Source organism: Epinephelus fuscoguttatus, linkage group LG12 (assembly GCF_011397635.1).
Source record: "Epinephelus fuscoguttatus linkage group LG12, E.fuscoguttatus.final_Chr_v1".
Taxonomy (NCBI): domain Eukaryota; kingdom Metazoa; phylum Chordata; class Actinopteri; order Perciformes; family Serranidae; genus Epinephelus; species Epinephelus fuscoguttatus.
The window spans coordinates 4836387-4861200 of record NC_064763.1 but is presented as its reverse complement, the minus strand read 5'-3'; the positions used below and the strand labels follow the sequence as shown (position 1 = coordinate 4861200).

Genomic DNA, 24814 nt, shown 5'->3' with positions numbered 1-24814 from the left:
TTTGAAGCTTTTAAGTGTCTTTAAAAAGGTGGGAACTAATAAGTGGCTAATTGACAGTACAGAATGTCATCACCCTGAGCACAGTTTTACAGCCTCACTGTGGTTGTGCAACCGATGTGTTGATAGCCTAACTAGCTGTTTACTTCTGGTGATTGCATTTATGCTTCAAAAATCATAAAAGTGGTGTTCACTTGTGAAGATTGTCTCACTTAACAAAATGTGTAAGAAACTTAATGTATCATAAACTTTTGTTTGCCACAGAGCTTATTTTCTGCAGTTATCAAAAATCCAACGTGGAAATTTGGCCTATGGAATAAGGTTATCTCTGGAGCTCTGGGTTTGCTTGACATCTGGCCCACTGAAGGAGCACAGTGGTGTTTCTGCAGCTGGCTATGCCCAGCAGCTCCGACTTGGCTCATCCACTTTACATTGTGATGACATCACAGGGTTTTAAATCTCTCCTCTCACAAGGAGAGTTTTGCAAATATAAAATGTCCATGGATCAAAAATTCATAATAGAAAGAGTCATAATCGACCTTGTTTGCAGTTTGAGGTGTCGTGTCAACAGTTTTACAGATGTCTCTTTTTTAATGGCGATCTATGGGGAAAAAGCTCTTTGGGCCATATGGGATTTTTTTTCACTGGATTACCTTGAATGGCACATGAGAAAAATTAGAATTAAAATTAAGGCTGAGCAGCGCTCCTGGGGGTCTGGGGGCCGGGTAGCAGCAGTGAGTTTCTCTCGGAAGGGAGCAGGGAAATCTAAGCACTGGTTAGAAGGAGGAAGGTTGACCATAGCTCATTTACACATACTTACCCACATTGTTATGATACAAAGTTGGTTGGAAATCAGTGAAGTATCCTTTAAAATAACAAGTTAAATATTACAAGGTGATCAGTATCAGATCAGTATCCTAGCAGTGGCACACAGCTCTTTTCTGTGCCACTGCTTTTGTGTGAAAGAGGCATAAAGAACAGGAGTCTTCACTGTACATGCCACTTCTGCTATCTGAATATAGTTGCATGACTAGTATTTAGTCTTGACATGACATGCACTGCATGCCCATCTGCCAATGAAATCATAGGGCTCTCCTGGTGCTGCTGCTGCTCTGGTGACATGAGAATCAAGTCACTGTCATGTGTACGTTGTATGTGATTTGACATTGTTACTGCTAACATGCAAACTTTTTTGTCCATTACAGTTTGTCGCCCCTATTTGTCACTGAAGCAGCAGCACTCCAGCAGCACACCTCAACAAGAGCAGATGGGCTGGAGAAAATGGTTTTCCACCAAAAATAAACTTAGCGAAGTGAAGCTTGTACAATTTCAAAAATCAATAAACAACTCAGTTTTTATGTCCAACGCCAGCTTTTTTTTTTAAAAAAAATTCTTATTTTTGAACATAATTATGCATGGTACTGCAAGGTTGGGCAGGCTAATGTTGATCCTTCAAATCACCACTAACGCACATTACTTAGATCCTTTACTCAGCTAAGGGTGCTTTCACACCTGAAGTTGGGTTCATTTGGTCACACCAGAGGGAAAAAACAATACATTGTATTTTAATTTTGGTTTGGTTCATGTTCAATCTGATTTTTTGCAAATGAACCAAGAGGAGTAAACATGAAGTTCTAGTGACTGACAGGTAACTTGTTGACTGGCCAGGTTTTGTATTTGCCATCCTGCATCATCAGGACCCATGTGGGGAATCAAATTCCAGTGACTTACAGAAGTTTATGCAGCAGCATTGTAAAGCTTCCAAAGTGTTTTTATTTCTGTTCTTTGGTTTCACAAAGAGCTCATAGAGAAATAACTGATGGTAAGCATTTTTAGTGGGCTATTATTAGACTGAAAATCAGTAGCATGTTATGAATAATGACAAACACAGAGAACAACCAAACCAAGATCCACCTTTCACACCCACCCAAATGAACCTGAGTTTGTTTTTAACAAACCAAACAGGTTAGGTGTAAAAGCACCCTAAAAGGACCAATACCACATTGTAAAAATACTGCATTGCGAGTAAAGTCCTGAATTTAAAATCCTGCCTAAGAGAAGCACAGAAGTATTATCATCTAAATTTACTTGCATTGCAGCAAAGTAAAAGAACTGACTCTGAAGAAAAAATGTCCCCTTAGACTGATATATGTAGGTCTACTTTACCAGTGTAGTAAGTGCATAATCCTCCATTTCTATGGCTCAAAGTCAAAGTTATGCTTGTGTATTGGATACGATGCAACTGCTTCATCATTTCTGTAGGTGGGATAAATTTAGCCACGTAGATATTTACCATGTAACTTCATGGAGTGATATTTCAGTGCAATAAGGAGCCCAAACAGCATCAAGCTCTCACACAAACACTGCCAAACACACTTAGAAAGCAGATGTCTGTTGTTGCGCTCCTTGTAGCAGCACTCCTTTGTCACTTCCATGTGAAGAGCTGCACTGCATCCTGTTATCCCACCTCTCAATCTGAAAGCACAACTTTGCATATCAACGAGAGAGCAAAAAACTGCATAGTCATCCTGTAGAATAGAAGGCGCTGGAGCATGTTCAAATGAGGTGTAGAGGTGAGTGAAGAGAAGAAAAGACAGAAGAGCTAGTCCATAAGAGAACAAGGCAAGTGACAGATGTCCTGTAAAAAGACTGTGGTGCTATAACAGAGAGAGGGAAGAGGTGTTAAATGTAATCTGTGACCTGAAAATGTGTTCTGGCTTTGTGATGGAGCGAGTGAAAACTGATGTGCAGACGTGTGGATGGTATGGGAAATTGTGTGGAAAAGATGCCATTGTGATATCTGAATGGTCTGAAAGATGATTATTTTATGCATCTTCTCTGGAACCCATGGCTCTCACAGGCCACTGTTTAAACAGTGTGGATCCACATATGAAAGATTGCACTTTGTGGTAAAACAACTCCACTTTTATTGTTATACTCAACATTTAGTTTAATGACTGTACTCTGCAGGTGGTTGACACTGCTGAATATACAGTGTCTATAATGAGGATTTACCTTAAAGTTTCCACGTTTCATGTTTACAAAGTGGTCTAAAAGAATAGCCACAAATTCTTGATTGAACTGAGATCTTAGCTAATAATAAATAATAATAATAATAATAATTATTATTATTATTATTATTCAAAAACACAGGACTTTCCCCAGCAGACTGGTGTTCAGAATCATGTGAAATTTGAGTCATTTTAAGGTCTATCATTAAACCTAACCATAGTAATTTTACTTTTTTAACCTCACCTCCATAACCTTATGTTAAGTGGCTGACTTTATGTTGAAGTGTGAAATGTCATTTGTGGAGCGCTTATTCGTAGGATATCATACGAACAGTTGTATGAGGATATACTGAATGTTTACATACACACACATACCACTCTCCCACATCCATATCATTACACACACATTATTTTAGTTGCAATCATTGGCCTAGAGTGCTCTATAATACAGGGAATACATAACACAGGGATTCATAGCAAGATCAGCTGTCTCGCTCCTGGGGGAACTCAGAGTGCGGGGACAGAGTTTGAGGAAGACAGTGAAGGAAATGTCAGATGAAGCAGCCAGAGCTAGTCAGTGGATTTGGATGAGGAGGAATAATGTCAGTTGGGGCCCAGCAGGGGGAACTACTAAGCAGGGTACATAACTCCTTGAGATCAGTTGGAGACATCCACCAATCAGTCCTCTCAGGAGAAAATCCAGGAAGAAGAAGGTTATTTAAGTGTGGGAGTGACCTATTTGAATCCCTTTTGTTTGAGACCATGCTGTGAGATGAGTGTGTTTGCTGATCCTGTGAGTTTATCTTCTCTATCTCCTTTAACTTTAGCTTATATTGGAGTTATGCTATGTAACTGGAAAGGAAAATTAGGTTGTTAGGTTGGTGTGCCAGAGATCACTGTCTAGCCTCCTGGAGGTGTTGTGGGACCAACTAGACGAAACACTGGTGAAAGGAGGTTCCCACCTGATAACCCCAAAGACATGATAGTCATCACTGCTCACTGGTCTGCATAGTTAAGCCTTGCCATCATAGCTTATCATAGGGCTTAAGAGGTTATTCACTGAGTGCTGATCCTTTCTCTAGAGCACAAACTTCTTGTGTTTATTTGAATGTGAACATATGAATGAAAATGGAGAAAGTCTTTGGCGAATAGACCCCGTAGAGATGGTATGATTTAAGGAGGGTGATGAATCCATAGTCAAATAAGGAACCCCCCAAAAAGAAGAATAAGAAGGGAGAGGGACAGCAGACCATTTGACATGAGGTGATCTTTACCTTACCAGGAGGCAACAGGCTTCTAATAAATAAGTAAAGAGAAAATTAAGGGGAGATGTGTAGCTAGAGAAACACTGCATAAAGCAACAGGTGAAAAACTACGGAAGTCTTGATACGAGGAGGCAGGATAAGAGGAACACACTGGCTTAGCCCAGCCGATGTGTATCCTATGAAAGAAGATCAGGGTCCTCCGTCGGGAGGAGGGGCATCGGAGGCGGTGACGTAAGAGGGCTCGCAAACATGCTGCTTTTATCGCCAACCCCTTCAAGTTCACCAAGGTCTTGCTGGGGCAGAAACAAAGCGGAAAACTTGTCTGCTCGCAGGAAGACCTAGACCAACATCTCAAGCAGAGATACAGCGATCCAGAGAGAGAGCGGGAGTTGGGAGAATGCAGAATCCTAATAGACCCCCCTGAAGCAGAAGAGAAGTTCAGCATGTCAGAACTGCAGCTTAAGGAAGTCAGAGAGGTCATCCACAAAGAAAGGGCAAGCTCTGCTCCAAGACCAAGCGGCACTTCGTACAAAGTGTACAAGAACTGTCCCAAACTCCTGCTGCATCTGTGGAGAATCCTGCAAGTCTTCTGGAGAAGGGGGAAGATCCCAGAACAGTGGAGAGTGGCCGAAGGGGTGTTGATCCCGAAGGAGGAAAACTCCACTCAGATTGACCAGTTCCGCATCATTTCCCTGTTGAGTGTTGAGGCAAAAATCTTCTTCAGTGCTGTTTCCCGCTGGCTGTGCACCTACCTGGCAAAGAACACCTATATATGTCACAACACACCAAATTCTAAAAACTGGACCAGTTGGAAGCCACATCAGACCAAAAACCAGATACAGAGAACCACAGATTAAAAGAAGTAAAGCACAATTTATTTAAAATAGTGAAAAGCACTTTCAGACTGGACTGCAGATGGCGACAGCAAAGCCTTCAGTCACCAGCCGGTTGGCTCTACAAAGACATACAAAAAGTTAAAAACAGGTCCAGGCAAGTGGGTCACCATAAAATCAAAAGAGGTTAAAAGAGGGTCTGTTACCTCAGCGCTTTGGGTGAGAACTTGTGGTCCAGACCTTTGTGGCAATCCAGGGGCTGGTCATTAGATTCCTTCTGTTCAGCATGTCAATTCAGGTTCCATAGCCTGCTGATCATAATGTGGAAATCCAAGGTGAGAGGAGGGAGGGAGAGCACACATGCAGCAGCTTACTTTCTGTTGGCTGGTTAGCCTGAGCTCCTTTTTTAGAGGGTTTTTCCAGGTGAGGAGAGGGTTTTCCAGGTGAGAAGAGGGTTCTTTTTGTCTTTCACAGCAGTGTCTTGTCCTTTGCCCAGCTCTGTCCTCTGTGAGCTCTGAAACACAGCTTATACACACACACACACACACACACACACACACACACACACACACACACTCAGTCCACACTAATTAGTCAATGCCCTTCAGGTGTCACCTCACAGGGTGCATTCAAGTGCACTGCAAACTATAGGGAAATCCAAAGTTAAGGCTGGTACAGGCTGTGGGCATTCCACACTGTTTTAAGTCCAATTTCTTGACATATAGACACATCAGTCCAGAAGGGAGGCATTTCAGGGATTCCGGGCTGTCAGGAACACACAGGTGTGGTGACAAAGCTTATCAGAGAGGCCAGAGAGAACAAGGGCAATTTGTCAGTGCTATGGCTTGACCTGGCAAACACATACGGTTCCATTCCACACAAGCTGGTCCAGCTCACTCTGACGAAACATCACGTCCCAAGCAGGATCAGAGAAGTGAAAGAAAGTGCCGATTACTACAGCAACTTCAGAAAGAGAGTCTCATCCGGAGCAACATAATCAAGCTGGCACAAGGTGGAGATTGGCATCATCACAGGGTGCACTATCTTTGTGACGCTGTTCTCACTCGCCATGAACATGCTCACCAAGTCTGCTGAACCAGAGTGCAGAGGGCCCAGAACGACTTCCAGTCAATGGCAACCATCCATCAGGGCATTCATGGATGACCTCACAGTCACCACAGAGTCAGTACCAGGCTGCCGGTGGATTCTGCAGGAGCTCGAAATGCTGGTGGGGTGGACCAGGATGCATTTTAAACCAGCTTAGGCAAGGTTTTTGACAGCTCTCTTAGGGATAAAACATCCATTCAGTCAACCTGTGCTGAGTTGGATGGCTGGCTGAAATACTCAGACAAGTCAGGCCTACCCATAAAGTTCAAAGCCTGGATCTGCCAGCGTGGTATCCTTCCTAGGATCCTGTGGCCCCTCCTTGTCTATGCAGTCTCAATCTCAACAGTTGAGACCTTAGAGAGGAGGGTCAGCAGCCATCTCAGGAGATGAGAGGCTGGGTCTGCCAAAGAGCCTGAGCAACATTGCACTCTATGGACACAACAACAAACTGCAACTGCCCTTCAAATCTTTGGAGGAAGAGTTCAAAGTGACAAGAGCCAGGGAAGTGGTTCGGCATAGGGACTCAACCAATCCAAAGGTGGCCAAGGCAGGGATCCAAGTAAGGACTGGCAGGAAATGGAGGGCAGAGGATGCTGTTCAGGAAGCAGAGGCGAGGGAAAGGAGGGCGCTGTCTGGTTCAGGACGAGGTGAGGACTGCAATGGTGGAGACAAGAGCCTGCAAGGCTGTGGGGATGAAGCAGCAGGGAGCTTGGATTAGATAGGAGAATGCAGTGGAGAGAAAAGTGACCTGGGCCGAGCTTTGGAAAGCTGAGCCTCACCACATTAAATCTCTCATCCAGGTAGTATATGACATGCTGGACTTGAGATGGACGGTACCGATGGAAACATGACCAAATCCTGAAGACCATTGTTGAAGGCATCAGCATAGGACTGGAGTGGGCAAAGCGGCACCAACCCTCCAAGAAATCCATTGCCTTTGTCAGGGTAGGGAAGCAGCCAGCTCCCACCAAGTGAACATCTGCACGCATTATGACCTTGGCAAGGAACTGGCAGTTGTTGGCCGATCTCAAGTGCCAGCTAAAGTTCCCCAGCCATATATTGCCCTTGTGTCTGAGTCCACCAAGCAGGCTGTGCTACTGGAGTTGACAGTCCCATGGGAAGACCGCTTGGAAGAGGCCTTTGAAAGGAAGCTCTCCAAGTATGCGGGACTGGTCAACGACTGCCAGCAGGCTGGATGGAGCGTGAGGTGCCTCCCGGTTGGATGTAGGGGATTTGCAGCCCGATCCTTAGCCAGAACCTACAGCAGTTTGGGAATCGCTGGACAAAGGAGCTATCCTAAATACCATCAATGCGGCAGAGAGAGCCTCAAGTTGGCTATGGCATAAAAGAGAAGACCCATGGAGTCATGGTAGCTAGCCATCTGGACACAAGCTGGGGTCTGATCAGCCCCAGCTGGGTCACCTGGGGGAGGGTGTATGATGTTGAAAGACCCAAAGCACCCGATGATTCCAGGAACATCGCGGATGATGTGTCCAGATTAGGCATCTGCAGATGTATGTACACAGTGAAATGGATAAATAAAAAATAATAAAAGGGTCAAATGCTTACTTGTTTTCTTCTTATTCTTGAAATTGTTCCAAAAGAGAGAGCAGTGGGAGACAACCATCTTACAGTCGCAAGGTGCAGGCCCACTGTCCCAACCGACGCCAAAGTTGGCAGGTGATGTTTAGTCGCCTACAGAATTTGGCCCTTTTCTGTATTTTTCTTTTTTGTTTGTCCCCCTCCCTCCCAGAAATAGTCAGTGTGGTTTGAAATGTTATTAGTAGGCTAGGCCTACCCATTTTATTGAATTCCTTGAGTCTGAATTGTATAGAAGCACGTTTACTTTAAAAGCAAAGCTATTTTCAATTTCTTCAGGTTCATGATAGTATAAACTGTTAAAAATAACCCCCAAGGGACATTAGCATATATTTTAGTCTGCTATGTATAATTTTAAAACAGACACTTAAATAGTTAAGGAAAAAAAGGTAGTGGGGAAAAAAAATCACTCTATGCGCATGAAAATAGGAAAATATAGTTGTCAAATGTACATTTTTTTGCTGTTTTTGTCCAGAAATACAGTTGTCAAATGTCAAAAATAATCATTCCACTGAATTCCCTGTGTCAGAATTGTATGGAAAAATGTGTTCATTTGTCTCTTTGTGTTGTTTACTCCAAAAGCTAAGCTATTTTCAATTTCTTTGGATTCTGTATAGGTGTAATAAACTGTTAAAAATAAATGGGACATTATTTCAGTTTGCTAGCTAGTATAATCTTAGAAAATAGACACTTAAATGATAAAAAAAAAAAAAAAACAGGTGGTGAAATTTTTTTCACCCCAGGTGCATGGAAAAAGGAAAATATAGTTGTGAAATTAACATATTTTTTTTTGCCATTTTTTGTAGTTTTTGTCGAGATATAGACTCAGGATGTTGTCAAATGTCAAAAATAATCATTCCATTGAATTCCTTGGAGTTGTATGGAAAAGTGTGTTTATTTGTCTCTGTATGTTGTTTACTTCAAAAGTTACACCACTTTCTATATCTTGTTTTTCTTTTTCTGGTTGGGGATAGGTACAATAAAGGGTTAAAAATGAAGCCTTTGGGACGTTATTTCAGCTTGGTAGCTGGCAAAATCTGAAAAAAGACATTTTAAGGATTAAAAAACATTAGGTGCCACAAAAAAATCCGGGGGGTGTGCATGGACCCCTATTTCCATCTAGACTAATATGTGCACGGTTAAGTATATGACAGAAAAAAGCCCTGAATGAGATAGTACAACTCTGATGAGAAATGTGTGGTAGGAATATGCCTGGAAAGACAGCTAGGGTCCCACTAACTAGTAGATGATAATAGATTCAAAATAAGTGTTGAAAGGGAAAGCAGTAAGGAAACATGTTGAGGTCTAACCACCAAATAATATAAAAGCCAGAGATGAAGTAAGCTGTGACAACAGAAATGATAGTGATATGCCAGAAAGGAAGACTGAAAAGTGCATGGTTCTGCAGGCCGTGGGTGTCTATATGTTGAACATAATAAAAGGTCAGCAAGGACCAACTGAAATAAAAGGTCATGATACCAAACAGAAATTAAGGTCAGAAGACCAACTTAAATAAAATGTTAAAAAAAAACCCCAAACATTATTATCCAGTTTGTTAGGTGCAGGTTTTGTTTGGACCCCAAAGCAGATACTGAAGCAGGTCAGTTCACAAAAAAGGTTTATTAACAGTAAGAAAAAACAAGAGCAGGCGGTGGAGGCAGGGGGCTGGCTGGCTCGTAGTATATTCACCGACGGATGGATTGGAAAAACTCAGGCACACGGTGAGGCACAAAGGACGACCTGAGTACAACGGGAAAAAAAACACAGGTAAGTACAAAAACCTCTAGCAACACTAAAAGAATAGGCAACAAAGTATGGCTATGCAGCTAGATGAGCACAAGATACAAAATGTAAGAACACAGAGCGCTACCGAACATGATGGAATTATCTGGCAGCGTAGTGGAGTGAAGACCAGGCTTTTGTAGACAGGAAGATGAGGTGATTGAAGACAGGTGTGCCTCATCTGCTGCTGCAGGAGAAAGCCAGCCACGCCCCCTGACACACACATGCACTGCAGAACAGGAGAAAGAGGGAGGGAGAGAGAGAACAAACACAAAAACATACCACAAGAACCAAAATCATCACACAGTTACCAAACATAAATTAATGTCAGCAATTTTCAGCGTGACAGATATTAAGGGTCTGATGACCAAACTAAAAATATCGTGAGTGGTGCGAGGTCCTAGTGACCTGGAGTGTCTTTATGTTGAACATAATAAAAGGTCAATGAGGACCAAGTGAAATAAAAGGTCATAAGACCAAACAGATATTAAGGTCAGAGGACCAACTGAAATAAAATGATGAAAGTAAAATAAGGTCCGGTGACCAAACAAAAATTAAAGTCAGCATTGACGAACCGAAATTATGGTCTGACAACCGAACAAAAAATACCATGCACAGCTTGGGGCCCTAAAGACCATGTGTAGAATAAAATAAAACACCAGAGAAGACTAACTGAAATAAAAAGGTCATAGACTGAACAGAAACTAAGGTCATAAGACCAACTCAAATAACAGAAATTAAGTCATCATGACAAACAGAAATTAATGGTCACGTGACCAACATAAAATAAGTGTTGAGTGGTCCTGCGGACCACCTATGAGTATACAGAAACTTCCAAGGTCCTTAAGACCATGTAAATGAGTGAGCAGCATGATAAATGCAAGCTAGGTAAAAATAATTGAACCAATAGAATTATGTTAATTTATGACCAACTTGAATAAATGAGTACAACAGAATAGGTCTCAAGACCAGCAGATAATAAATCAGCAAGACAGAAATTGTAATAAGATAACCAAGAGGAAATAATAATGGGTGATGCATGATTGTGAATCATGCAAAATTATTAAAGTGATAAAGGTGAGCAATTAGCAGAAAAGTTAATGTTAGTACATGCAGCATGCAGTTAGAGGACCATGGATGATTATGCATACAGGATGAGATCATATTGACCATGGGTGTTGTGGGAACATGTGACAAATGACAGCAAGCCAAACTGAATTGAGGCAGACACAATTGGAATCAATCAATTGTTGTGTGTGTGTATGCAGCAGAGGGCCACAGACTGGAGAGGAACCTGGGCTGCTGCAGCAACGGCCTCTTACATGGGGCGCCTGCTCTATCCACTAAGCCACCAACGCCCCTGGAATCATAAACATGTGCAAGGCAAAGAAGTCTGCACAGCAAGCAAATATCAGGTCGACGATGACAAAGAGCAATATGACAACCAAACAGAAATGGCAAATGGCTGAAACGTGAAGCAAAAGACCACTGCCAGCTATATGAATGACTTAGCAAGAAACTAGGGCACAGAAACTTGATTTAAGAAACATTGCTAATATCAGTGCTAATATCCATAATTGGCTCCCCCCAAAAACCCACTGTGGGTACTTTGCTAATCTGCTAATAGCAGAAAAATTCTGCCCTGGCAATTATTGTGACAGTTGAGATTTATGATGATTGAGATAGGTCGTCAATGGCCAAACAGCTTGAAAAAGGTCAGATGGCCATGCTGCTAGTTTTATTTGTTGCTGTTGGCCCTGGCTTCATGTGAGTAGAAGAGAGTCACAGTCTGTTTTTTAAAAACTGCTTGTGACATCTCAAATGTGGCTCAACTTACAACTGAAAATACAGAGATAGGTATGGTGTATCGCCAGGTGTATTGCCCATTTAGATTTATGATAAATGCCCTACCACTGTACTGGACAAGTGTCACAAAGAGGATTGGAGATTACATGGGCATCTTCGAGAGTATACTGACCAGCTGCATTTCCCCTGTAGGCAGTAGACGAATGATGCTCTGGATCAAGCAACATCTATGGCGCAGTGATTCCATCAGCATACAAGAAGGCAACTACACAGCCATCTCGCTGAGCTCAAATGAGTTATAATGCTTTTTGTCTGTCTCCAACCAGGAAATACCACAGCAGCCAGCCACTACATTCACCATGGCTCCACTCACCTCTCCATCCGGCTGCGTCAACTGTACTGTCCTCACCGAGAAGGTCACCGAGGTGGAATGTATCTCCACACTTTACAAGATCTGTGAAGCCGAACTGCAAATGGATAACAGTTCAGTTCCACACCACCAGAGTCTGAATCAGCCACCAGTCCTGCCTCTGTTGCTGCCCCTGCCGATAGCACCTCTCCCCTGGTGCATGATGTCACCGCTCCCGATCAGGTAGCTGTTATCCCTGCTATCCCTCCGCTGAACTCCAACACCAACCCCATCTGGATCAGGCAGGGGGCTAAGCCCAGGACCTTGGCCCCCTCCACTCGTCGATAGCCTGCATCATGGTCCCAGATCACTACTTGCAGCAGGAGAGGCAAGCAGCCCCCTCATGCACTCCACCACACCACCCAGCTTGACAATAGATTTGATATCCTCGCCCTGCAAGATTTCCCTCCCCTACCAGCTGAACCCTAACCTTCACCACTGCATTCCCCACAGTCCAAGAACGCGCCATCACTTCAGTCCCCCCCTCGGTGCCCTGCTCTCCCCAGAGCTTGCCGCCTCTCCATCCCTCACTTCACACCGGCTCCGCAGCATTCTCCTGCCTCATCCTCCACCTGTGCCTCTTCACCCACTCTGTCACCGCCACCCAGATCTCTATCAGAACCCTCTCTGCCTTCATCACCACTACCTCCTCGTCCCCTTTCTCCCCCGGCTTCTCTAATAACTGGAGACTCCATGACAAGAAATGTCCACTTCTTCAATGCAGTTACGCACTGTTTCCATGGAGCAACCGCCCCCGTCTTTCTTATTAAACTCCCCGGCATACTCCAGACATTCCCGTCATCTGTCCACAGAGTAATCATTCACGTTGGCTGTGTGGACGCCACACAGAGTGTGCAAAACACACTCTGTGAGCTTCATAGACAATTTCAATCTGCTCTGGGACTGAAAATCCTTTTTTAAACCTGACAGTTTCCACCCGAACAAACTGGGATCCCATCCCATCCTCCTTTGTTAAACACTGCTTCCCCACCGTCACCCCAATTATCTCAGGGATTATCAACTCCTCCCTCAACTTTTCCACTGTTCCCCCATCACTGAAACTGGCTGCTGTAACCCTCATCATTGAGAAATCTGGACTCAACCCAGACAGCATCAATAACTTCCAGCCCATTTCCAACCTCCCATTCCTGTCTAAAATCCTGGAACGTGTTGTCGCCTCACAAATCAAAGCCCATCTCACGAATAATGACCTCTACGAACAATTTCAATCTGGATTCCGTACCCACCACAGCACTGAAACTGCCCTCCTCAAAGTAACAAATGACTCTGGCCAACTCTCTATCCTCATCTTCCTGGACCTCACTGCTGCCATTGATACCATTAACCACTCCATCTTACTCTCCCCCCTACAATCTCTTCTCAGCATCACAGATGATGCCCTCATCTGGCTCCATTCATACCTTACTGAAAAGAAGCAATTCATCTTCATCAACAATTGCTCCTCCTCGACTGCCCCCCTGTCCCAAGGTGTCCCCCAGGGTTCGATGCTTGGTCCTCTCCTCTTCATTCTCTACCTCCTCCCCTTCGGTCAGATCATCCATTGTCACAGCCTCCGTTTCCACTGTTATGCTGATGACATCCAGCTCTACATCTCCACCAAGTCCATCACCTCTCAGACCTACTCCACCCTCTCAAACTGTCTCTCTGATATCAGACACCGGATGCAAACAAATCTCCTCAAACTCAACTACGACAAATCAGACTTAGTCATAATTGGTCCAAATTCCCTCAACCCGACAGCCAAAGACTTCCATCTCTCTATCAACAACTCCACCCTCTCCCCCTCCCCCCACTGCCACAACCTTGAAGTCATCTTTGACAGCAATCTCTCCTTCAACCAACACATCAAGCAAGTCACCAAATCAGCATTCCACCATCTCAAAAACACTGCCTGCCTTCGCCCCTCTCTCTCCTTCCCTTCCTGCTTTTGTCACAGACTGTTTTTATATACTTGATCCACTTTGCATGTTTTAACCCTTTTTTCAGTGTGGTTTTATTATATTTGTGTTTAACTTGGTTTTATTGAGTTGTGCTATGTTTTAGTTATTTATATTTGAATTATTTATTGCATGGTTTGTGTATTTTACGGGGTTTGTTTTTACTTCCTGGGTTGTGGATAAAGTGATGAGACTAATGAGAGACACCTGAGACACACCACCACTGCTGAAGATTGGTGGATGGGAAACTGGGTACTTGTTTTTAAGAGGAGCATGGACAGGTGAAGGCAGACGGGGAAAGGCAGAGGAAAAGAGACGCACGGGAGCCAGGACAGCGACCAACACACACTGACCACAGAAGGACAGGTCCGACCGACGCGGCAACACTTGATTCAACACCCATCATACGATATGTAAAGGAAAGCGAACCAAGTTAGCCTTCCTCTGTGTGTGTGTGCGCTGCCCATTGTTGAAAAGTCAAACACTGAAAGTAGATTACTGTTGTCTTCCCACAGCGCTCAGGTCAGGAGGATTCAGCGGGATTGGCAGGGCCAGAGCAGAAGACTCGACGGCCACAGGAGCCCCTTTCCCCCTTGTAGACTCTCAGATTTTAAGTACTCTGTTCCCCTTTCTTTTACTACTTATTTCCCTCCAACATAGACACCCCCATCGAAGGACACCTATTGTGTGATTTTACCCTTGGTTTTAATTCCTCTATTATTAAACCTGATTTTTATACTGGTTTTTAGTATTTTAAATAAATCATTTAAACTGACTGACTGTGGCTGTTTTCATGTCATCTTTTAACAGTGGTAATAGTTGCTGGTATATTCAAGAACCCCACACCTTTGTGTGACATTTTAATTTGCCGTTGTTGGCAGGATACCAGTTCCACTGTTAAAAAATGGACATGGCCCAGCAGAGTACTGCTAATGTACCCATAAATGCAGTTTGTTATGCCATGGTTTATGGGGACTGCATGGATTCCTAAATTTGATGGTAAAAAAGCTAAATTTGTAGAATGGAGGGCTCAGGTGGAAGCCATGCTGAGGGCACAAGGGATGAGCCAGCAACAGCAAGCCGATTTTGTCCTGGGTGCTCTAGAAGGAGAGGCTAAGTGTGAGCTGCAGCTAATTGCTCCACGGGACAAAGACACAGGTAAAAATGTACTGGACATTTTACTAAGACTTTATGCTAAACCAGCCACAAAAGCACAGCTGCGAGCTATTTTTTTTTAAACTGCAAACAGAGGCCTGAAGGTGTGAGTACTTTTATATTGCGGCTGCGAGAAATGTTTTTCAAATGGCAAGAGCGAGATGGAAACGGCACATAAGAGGATGAAGATCTTCTGTTGGACCAGCTGATGGTCGGGCTACAACCAGGACCGGTGAAGCAGGAACTGAGTAGGCAACTGCGATGTAATGAGAACATGACCTTCGCTGATGCCTGTGAGGAGGCACGGGCCCTGGACCAGGAGCTGCAAGATGGTGAGTCGGCCATTTCGTCTCAGAGAGTCGCAGTCCCAGCCTCACGGAGTACATCTACTGTAGACCTGGAGAAACTGAAAGACCATATACAGGCTGAGCTGCAAACAGAGCTGATGGGAGAAATGAGGAAGGAGCTTGTGGGACAGATGAAAGCCCTCTCAGCTGATCTAATAGAGGAAGTGTGAGCGCAGCAGTCAAGCAGGGAAGTGTTTCCAGCCTCCAGTGCCCCAGTCATGGACCATCAGGCTGGCACAGCACAGACAACTCAGGTGAGGGGACAACAAGCAGGCACAACAGCACCAGCCTACCAATGGGATGCACAGGGCTGACCAGTCTGTAGGAAGTGTGGGTCTACAGGGCATGTTCAGCGACGGTGCCCCAAGAGGCCATTGAGGCAGCAGGATTTTTGATCTCCCCTACAGCTGAAGGCCACGCAGTGAGGGCGGTCACAGAGGATGGAGAGCCCGCAAAACTAGCAACCCAGCCGAAATCTGCCTTGGTTGGTGAGTGCCTTGATGTTGTTGTAAAGATGAAAGGATGTTTTGTACCTTTTGTGCTTGATACAGGCTCTCAAGTCACCCTGCTAAGCCAAAGCTTTTTTGCAAAATGTCTGGGAGGAACCAGTGTGACCAGTGCTGATACAGTCCCTTGGCTGACACGTCGCGCTGCCAATGACCTTAAGATTCCCTACATTGGCTATACTCTGGTCGACTGCCTGGTAGGAAGAGTTCATGTCCCTGGAAAGGGTGTAATAATTGTCAGGGATGAATGCTTTGGTCCAAACAAAGGCATACTTGGCATGAACATTAATTAAGCTGTGTGGTCTGCTCTCACTCAGGGGAATCACCCAGGGCTGTCAGCTTTCAAAACCACCATGCCTGCTTTAGAAGGGCGCATCTGGGCCCAAGCTTTTGCAAAATGCCAGTGAGTTGCCACCAGTGTACCTCCCCCACCTTGCCAGGGCATGGCAAAACTACCACGACAACAACCAGTCATCATCCCTCCACACTCTGAGATGATTGTTTGGACACAGGTAACTGAAGGTGTGACTAACCAGTCTTGTGATATGATTGTGGAATCTCTCCCTGACAGTGACACTAAATGGTGTGTGGGTCGGTCGCTAGCCACACTAAATGGAGGACGCGTGCCCTGTAGGATCTGCAATCCCAACCCTTACCTGGTATAAGTCCCACAGTGGCGCCCATTGGTGCAGGTGTTCGAGGTGGCGAAGACTGACATACAAGGAGAATAGGAGTTGGTCCTCAACAGTGTGGAGCCAGACGTTGTGGAAATATCGGTAAGGCGGGTAGAAGTTACAGAGGGAGAAAATGACCCTGGATCTCATCCTGTAATGTCCCTGCAGGGAGATGGGCTGACCCCCCACCAACAGAATGAAATGACCAGCCTGCTGCAGAGGTGGAAGAAAGCGTTTTCAAGTCACGATGAGGACTTAGGCTGCACTGGCATTGTGAAACATCAGATACCTACTGGTACAGCACCACCAAGCCGTGAGAGGTATCGACCCATTCCTCCAAGCCTCTATGTTGAGCTGTGAACCCTGCTGCAAAATATGCTTGACAGTGATGTGGTGAGAGAGAGTGCGAGTCCCTGGGCAGCTCCCATTGTGCTTACTTGAAAAAGGATGGGAGCGAGAGGTTCTGTGTTGACTACAGAAAGCTGAATGCGCTGACTCACAAAGATGCATATCTCTTGCCTCATATTGAGGAGTCACTGACTGGGCTTAAAGCTGCAAAATAGTACTCCACAATGGATCTCGCAAGTGGCTACTGGCAGGTGGAGATGGACCCCCCTGATAGAGAGAAGACTGCCTTCACCACCCCCTTTGGCCTTTATGATTTTGAACGGATGCCATTTGGTCTGTGTAACGCCCCTGCCACGTTCCAACGGTTGATGCAGCGCTGCTTGGGGAACATGGTAAATGAATCATTTTTGATTTACTTGGATGGTGTGGTTGTGTTTTCCCCTGATTTCAGCAGTCATGTGCGCCACCTGGAAGAGGTGTTCAGTTGGCTCCATCAGCATGGATTGCAGTTACAGCTGAAAAAGTGCCGCCTGTTCCAACGAGAGGTCACTTACCTGGGACATGTCATCAGTGAAAGGGGAGTGGGTACTGACTCCAGCAAAAACAACTGCAGTGCGAGACTGGCCAGTGCCCCTGATGGTAAAGCAGGTAAAATCCTTTCTCGGTTTTGCTGGTTATTACCACCCTGATAAATGCACCTATCCTGGCATACGTTGACTTCTCCCTCCCATTCAGGCTGTACACGGATGCCAGTTTTGATGGTCTGGGGGCAGTACTGGCACAGGTACAAGGGGGCAAAGAGAGGGTAATTGCCTATGCCAGCCGTAGCCTCCACCCATCCGAACGCAACAACCAGAACTACAGCTCCTTCAAATTGGAGCTGTTGGTCTTGAAATGGGCGGTTACAGAGAAGTTCAAAGACTATCTCAAAGGTGTAGAATTCACTGTCTTTACAGATAACAACTCCACTGGTCCACCTTGACACAGCCAGTGGAACAGTGATGGGTGGCCCAGCTGGCAAACTTCAGGTATGCCATCAAATACGGCCCAGGTACCCAAAACAGAAATGCTGATGCTTTGTCCAGGTTACAGGAGCAGAGGGAGGAAGTGGTGCATGCAGATCAGGTCACAGTGGAGGGTGATGACACATGGGGGGAACGTCAGGCCCGGGACCCAGATCTCACTCAGATCCAGCAATGGAAGGAGCTGCAATTGCCATGGCCAGAGGTACAGTATGTGACTCTTCATCACCATATATGAGGCAGCTGCTCAGGGAATGGGACAAAATCCTACTGAAAAATGGTGTACTTGGAAGACTGGGGACTGAGAGTGGTTTTGACCTGGCATCTTTCCAAGTGATTGTTCCCAGGCAAGAAGCCATTGATGTGTGGAGACAATACCACAGTGTAATGGGTCACCCCAGCAGTGAGAGGACTCTGGCAGCTTTGCGGCAGCGCTGCTACTGGCCCAGAATGACTGAGGACATAAAAGAGTGGACAGAGACCTGCTCACAGTGTGTGTGTGTGTGTGTGTGTGTGTGTGTGTGTGCAGTAGTACCCATTTCTACTTTGTATCCTTTTGAAGTTGTTGGAGTAGATTACTTGTCTCTGAAGCGCCCAAGTGACCAGTTCCCCTGTATCCTTGTGATGACTGACTTTTTTTCAAAGTATGCCTTTGCAGTACCAACTAAGGACCAGTCTGCCAACACCACAGCCCGAGCCCTGTACAGCAGTCTTATCCAGACTTTTGGCTGCCCTGAACACATCTTGACGGACAGAGGGACTGCCTTTGAATCTTCACTAATGCATGAGCTGTGTCAGCTGTATGGATGTCAAAAGAGCTGCACCACTGCATACCATCCACAGGGGAATGGTGCTTGTGAAAGGTTTAACCAGACCCTGTTGAGGCTGCTGAGTTCCCTGACAGAGACCGAACAAGCACAGTGGCCCAGCCGGCTGCCAGCTCTTCTCCAAGCCTACAACAGCACCATCCACAGTACAACAAAGATGACTCCACACTATGTCATTTTCAGGAGGCACGCCAGGCTCCCTATCAACTGGGTAACCGGCCTGAATCCCACAGTAAGGCCCCACACCCTGCAAGGCTGGGTGGGACAGCATCAAAAAGCCCTGAACCATGCATATGAGACGCTGAGGAAACACACCCAACGACGACAAGAACACAATCAGGCCCGTTATAATCACAGGCCAAGATGGCACCCCTGCTTCCAGGTGAGCATGTCCTGATTCGTAACTTCTGCAGGAGAGCCGGAGGGAAGCTGACTCCAAGGTGGACACCAGAGCTGTTTGTGGTGGTGGCGCAGCTACGGGAGGGCCACCCAGTTTATGAACTGTGACCGGAGGGTAAGGAGACACCCACACATACTGCCCATCGCAATAACCTCAGACCATGTCCCTTGAATGTGTGGCCAGAGAATGCTGTGCCATCTGAGCAAGAATCTCCAGCAGTGGAGTAGCAAGCACTGCCGCCACCCCCTACCTGATGGCTTCCCAGGTTGATTATGAGCTCTGCACAGACAGGTGTCATTTTTACCCCCCTGCCATTTTCAAATGCTTATAACTTTGTCACAACAAAACTCTAACATGTCTTTGTGAAAGTGCACTTATTGTGCCCCTTACTGCTGATGCCTGAGCAGCTTCATGGAAAACTAACGAATTCGTTAGTTTTGAATATGAAGAATTGTAAAATGTCACTCTGATGAGGCTGTCAGTCAGTCAGTGAGAGATCACAGGCTCAGTGTTTCCCCTATATGTAACTAGCAGCGGTGCACCGCCGCTGAAGAAATATGATCACCGCTGCTGATTTTTATTTTTCATTTTTCTCCGTCTTAGCTCTTTAGAAACTGCCGTTTATTATTTGGCGTTATATCCAGGTCAATTCATACACTTGTGCTGTGAGTAAAGCATATAAGAAGAGAGGAGGGGGCTCAGTCTTATCTCTTTATAAACTAAAGTTATATTAATTTGTGCGACAGATGCTTCTTATATTAACATAACAATATACTATTTATTGGGTTATGTCATCGTGTCATTTCTGTCTCTACATGGTCACGCGTCAACAATTCTCCTATGCTCTCTGTGCGCACACAGACACGTGCGCACACACACCTGACCCGAGCCCAGTGCAGTTTGTTACCTGACAGTTATTATTATTATTGTTATGGACAGTGTGTAAATAACCATCAACAGGCTGCTGTTATGTACAGACAAACAGCAGCGCAGCACAGTAGCGCAGCACGGCACTGTATGCACTTGGAGCATGTATTGTGTTCAGGTGTTGTCACGTAAATAACAACATCCAGCACTTAAGTGACTTTTTTGGTATTTAGCTGGGAGTTGGCTGGCTGATGGCTGGCTTCTGACTGGCGTGGCAAATTTGTAGTGGCTGACATCTGTAGTGTATGCAGTTCAGCGTACCCAGGAATGCACAGATTTATACACTGGGGAGGCAAAACAACCACTCCACAAGTGCATGGCACAACACAGGAGAGCCAGCTCCTTGGGTCAAGACTCGGCTGTCCACTTACATCTACAGGAGAAGGGACACTCCTTTGCGGAAAGCAATGTGCACATCTTGGCCGAGGAGGAAAGATGGTTTGAAAGAGGAGTAAAAGAAGCCATTTACATCAAGCTGGAATGACCATCATTAAACAGAGGGGGTGGCTTACAACACTACTTATTCCCCAACTACAATGCAGGGATCCCTCCCCAGACGACTTCACACCCATTCACCACTGGTCCCACCTGACCCTCACGACTCACATGGTGGCCAGGTGGGTCAACGACTCACATTGTGACCCCAGGACTCTGCAAGGGTTCCCACCCACACAAGGTTTATAGCCTGCAACTTCATACCAGTCATTTAGAACTGAAGAAGCTTCTTGGATGAGAGGTGAAATGTCCTAAAGAAATGCAAGCAAGTCCAGTTGCCTACGATATAGCACTTACGATTACCATGACCTGGATGATTGAGAATCTTCACCGACAGAGGGAATAATGTGCCTGCTTAATATGTTTACTTTAATGAAACCAAAATCAACCTTGCTCGTCTTGGAAAAAACATGATGTGGAGATTCTTTTTTAAGAAGATGAGCATTTCGGCAGCCATCAGCCTGCTCCTACTACCGGCACACGTTGTTGTTTTGAGACATGCCTCTATATGCTGGTAGACTGATAGAAGTGCTAGAGCGGGCCGCTGGAATGGAATGCTTGAATTGTGGAGCGCTGGGCACAATTATAACAGAAGTTGCATTCATACTGTCAATGCTTTAGCTTAACATACATAAATACACTTAACTGTTACTCTAAAAAATACATTTGGAGGGTTTGACAAAGTGTTTACTGCACACATAGGCATACCGAGTGTCAGGATCCCACAATTTCTTCCCTGTTGAAGCCTCACGTTTTATTGCCTGTATCCACTTTTGTCTTCTACAAGGTTCCGATTTTCTGGTCGGCAGCTGATAAAAGTTAAGCTCTGGGGTTTTTTTGGCCGTACAGCCCACCACACAGCAACTTTTTGGCATTTGGACTTAGGGAAAATTTAACAGGCTGGAAACGGAGGGGGAAAGTCTGAGGGGAAAGGGGGCCTCGTTTCCCCTTTGGGGATGTGGCTTTCAGAATATGACGCATTGTGCTCTGTCTCTATAGGAGCTGAGGTTGACCTTCCAAAATTGATAAAAAAACAACTCATATCCTTGCCAAACGGTTTGCTACACGCATTAACTCAATCAAAATGATTGAAAAATGAAAAAGCCCTAAATGTTCAAGTGAGGGACAAGGGTTAAGTGGACTCCAAAGGATGCCCAAGGACTCGGAAATGTTCATGCCCTATCTTAGCTTTTCAGTCACCTTTTCGCACAGTTGCATACAGCTTTCCTCTGTTTTCGTGGTGTAGATGGGCTGTGATACTGACTGTGGAAGCAACGGCCATAAAGATTAGAATTGTACAGCTAATGGAACTTATAAGCAACTTATTGTGAAATTCTATGGTGGCTTAATACTCAGCATTAAATTAATACCACTGACCTTATAGCACTGAAATCTATTACTTTGAAGGGCTTAATTTATGCAGGTTTTTTTCCAGGATGTCTGTTGTTGCCTGTTGTCATATACACACATTCACAAACAGCACCTATGCATACTGCCCATGGACAGGCACCTCAAGCAGTTGGGGGCTGGGGGTTTGGTGCCTTTCAAGACGCTAGCTATGTTTCAATCCAAAAGTGATTCGAATCATTGGGAAATGTGTATTAAAAGAAATACGAATCCTGTGTGTTTCCATGTACGGACTTTGGTGGAAACTACAAACTCGCGCGAGTTTTCCGCAGAACCGGAAACAACTCTTCTACGTTTTCTGGAGGTTGGCAACCAGCTTATAAATGCATTACTGCCTGCCCGACCCGGAGTGTGGATATCACCATAGAGAGAAGTGCGCTATGTCAGACTTAATTTGAACATAATTGTTTCCATCCCCCGTCTTGTGAATCAACATTTTTTCGAATCAACCAAAACCTGGCTAAAGCGAGCATATTTTAGTTTGTGCAAATCAGGGTATTTTAATTTGAATTTTGGCGTTTCCATCATAATTTTCCGATGCGATATTCTAGATGCACATCTAAACAGGCTGATGGAAACATGGCTACTGAGGAGGTGAGCAAGAGGAGAACTGGCACCTCTCCATATTTGGTCAGGCTTGGGGACTTGAGCTGGCGACCTTCCGTCCCTATGGACTGAGCTGCTGCCGCCTACATACAAGTACCCAGTTAAAAATACTGTATGTAAATTGCTCAAATTCAATAAGCTCCATTTAAATCCAAAAATTCAATTCCAGTCAAAACATCCAGATGCTTAAATTGGCTTGGTCGAATTTAGAAACTAAAATTCAACAATGTATAAATCCTTATCCAAACAAATGGATACCAACAAAAAGCAATCATGTCTGAATGGATTTGGTCATTCTGTATAAAGCTGGACCTTCCTACTGTCATATTTAAACTACAATATAAACTCCTTTGCTACCCACAATGTTCTCCATTTAACTAATTAAGTGACTTCTAAAAACCCTTTACTATGTCCTAGTTAAGGGGGTGAATACACTGTGGATTTCATATGTGCAATTGATTTAGATCACTTTGTAGAAATTTGTTTTCAATCTGACATTATAGAATATTTTTCTCTTAATTGGTTTCAAAAAAGCCACAGTAAATCTCCTTTAATTCAATGTTGTAAAACAGACTAAATTAAAATTCCCATGGGGTTGATACTTTTTAAAAGTACTGTAATTACAGGAAAATTATTGGGATAAGTGTAATAGTCAGTGACTCTGTAATGCACTAATGAGCATAATGGTCCATTTCACAATAAAAATAATTTGCTCATAGATGTATTAGATAAAGCCTGTAAACATATCAGCTGAATATGCTTTCAAAACACAGCAGCTTGAGCACAGGGTGCAGCATACACTGAAGCCAGATGGCAACTGCTGGTTAATTGCTAAATAATCTTCCCAAACACTGGATTGTGTTTTTTTTAGGTGTAAGCCAGTATTTCCAGACTGCATGCTGGGAGATCAGAATTTAAGTCTCATCTGCAGGGGAAATTTCTCAGTGGGGCCTCTACTATTTTAAAGCAGATTATAGCTGTGAGACTCTGTCAGTCTGGTGCTGTTGAGGGCTGCTTTGTCACCCGTGTTTTTGCTATCACTTACAAAAGAGCGATATGGATGAAACAGTGGTGGAAAGTAACCCAGTACCCATATATTTATTTCACTACATTTGAGAGAGAAATATTGTATGTTTTCATGCACCCTTGTACCCTTTTGCAGTTTCAATTACAGCTATTGTTACTTGACTTTGATTTTACATACAAAGTAAATAATAACTGGGAAATTATGATGTACTATTTATAAACTAAAAAAGGCTATACATGCCCACACAGGTGTTTGCAGTTATAGCTGCTGATTCAATTTGTTGGTGGTGGATGGTGCAATTTTCAGTGCTGGTGTTTGTGTGACATCACCCAAGCCTACATACCAATAAGAATGATAGTCATGCTAGGAAAGTGACAGAGATATTAATCAGACCCAGTCTGTACACATCCACACAGTAAGACAAAGTCAAATCAGGCAAAATGAGTGAAAATACCTGCAATAATAATAATAATAATAGTATATTTTATTTGTATTGCACTTTACGTTTTAGCAATCTCAAAGTGCTATGGAGCAGGATAAAAAAAAAAAAATTAAAACAGTGGAAGTGGACCACGGGTGTGGAGGAGCTTAAAGGCCCTGACACACAAAGCCAACAGTTGGCCGTCAGTCAATGTTAATGTTGAGCACTGACAACCCGCATCGTTGAACGTAGAGAGTACTATTAGATGCAAAAACATGAATTATCCAGTAGCAGCACAGTTTGTTGAATTTAATCACCCTATTTCCTCTCTAAGATGTAGAGAGGAACCCCAAGAGGAGGTCATTTGGATGTGTTACTGTCCAGGAGAGAACACTGGATCCACTGTCTGAGTGCCCTGTCATCCCATGGATTGAATATAGACCATGATTTCAAGTTTTCTGTAATGTACTTCTATTTATTGGATGTCTAGCTACAGTTGTTCATGATGTTCATTTACAGCTAATGTTTTAACTTTTTTCCTATTTATTTATTAGTAATCCATTTATACTACTGAATTTTAACATATTTGAGTATGCTGAATTAAAAAATGTATGTATAACTGAAATGCGGTAGAATACACAGATCAGCCAAAACATTAAAACCACTGACAGGTGAAGTGAATAACTTTGATTATTTTGTTCCAAGGCATTGTTCTGCTGGGAAACCTTTGGTTCTGGCATTCATGTGGATATCACCTGACATGTTCCACCCACTCAAACACCGTTGTAGACCAAATACCTCTCCTTATGGCAACAGTACTCCCCAATGGCAGTGGCCCCCCAGCAGGATAATGCACCATGCCACACTGCAAAAACTGTTTAGAAA

General features: G+C 44.3%; 1 pseudogene; it reads left to right on the top strand.

Annotated features, from left to right (window-relative positions):
- LOC125898584 (uncharacterized) overlaps positions 1 to 24814 on the top strand; it is a 56454-nt pseudogene that overhangs the window by 2986 nt on the left and 28654 nt on the right.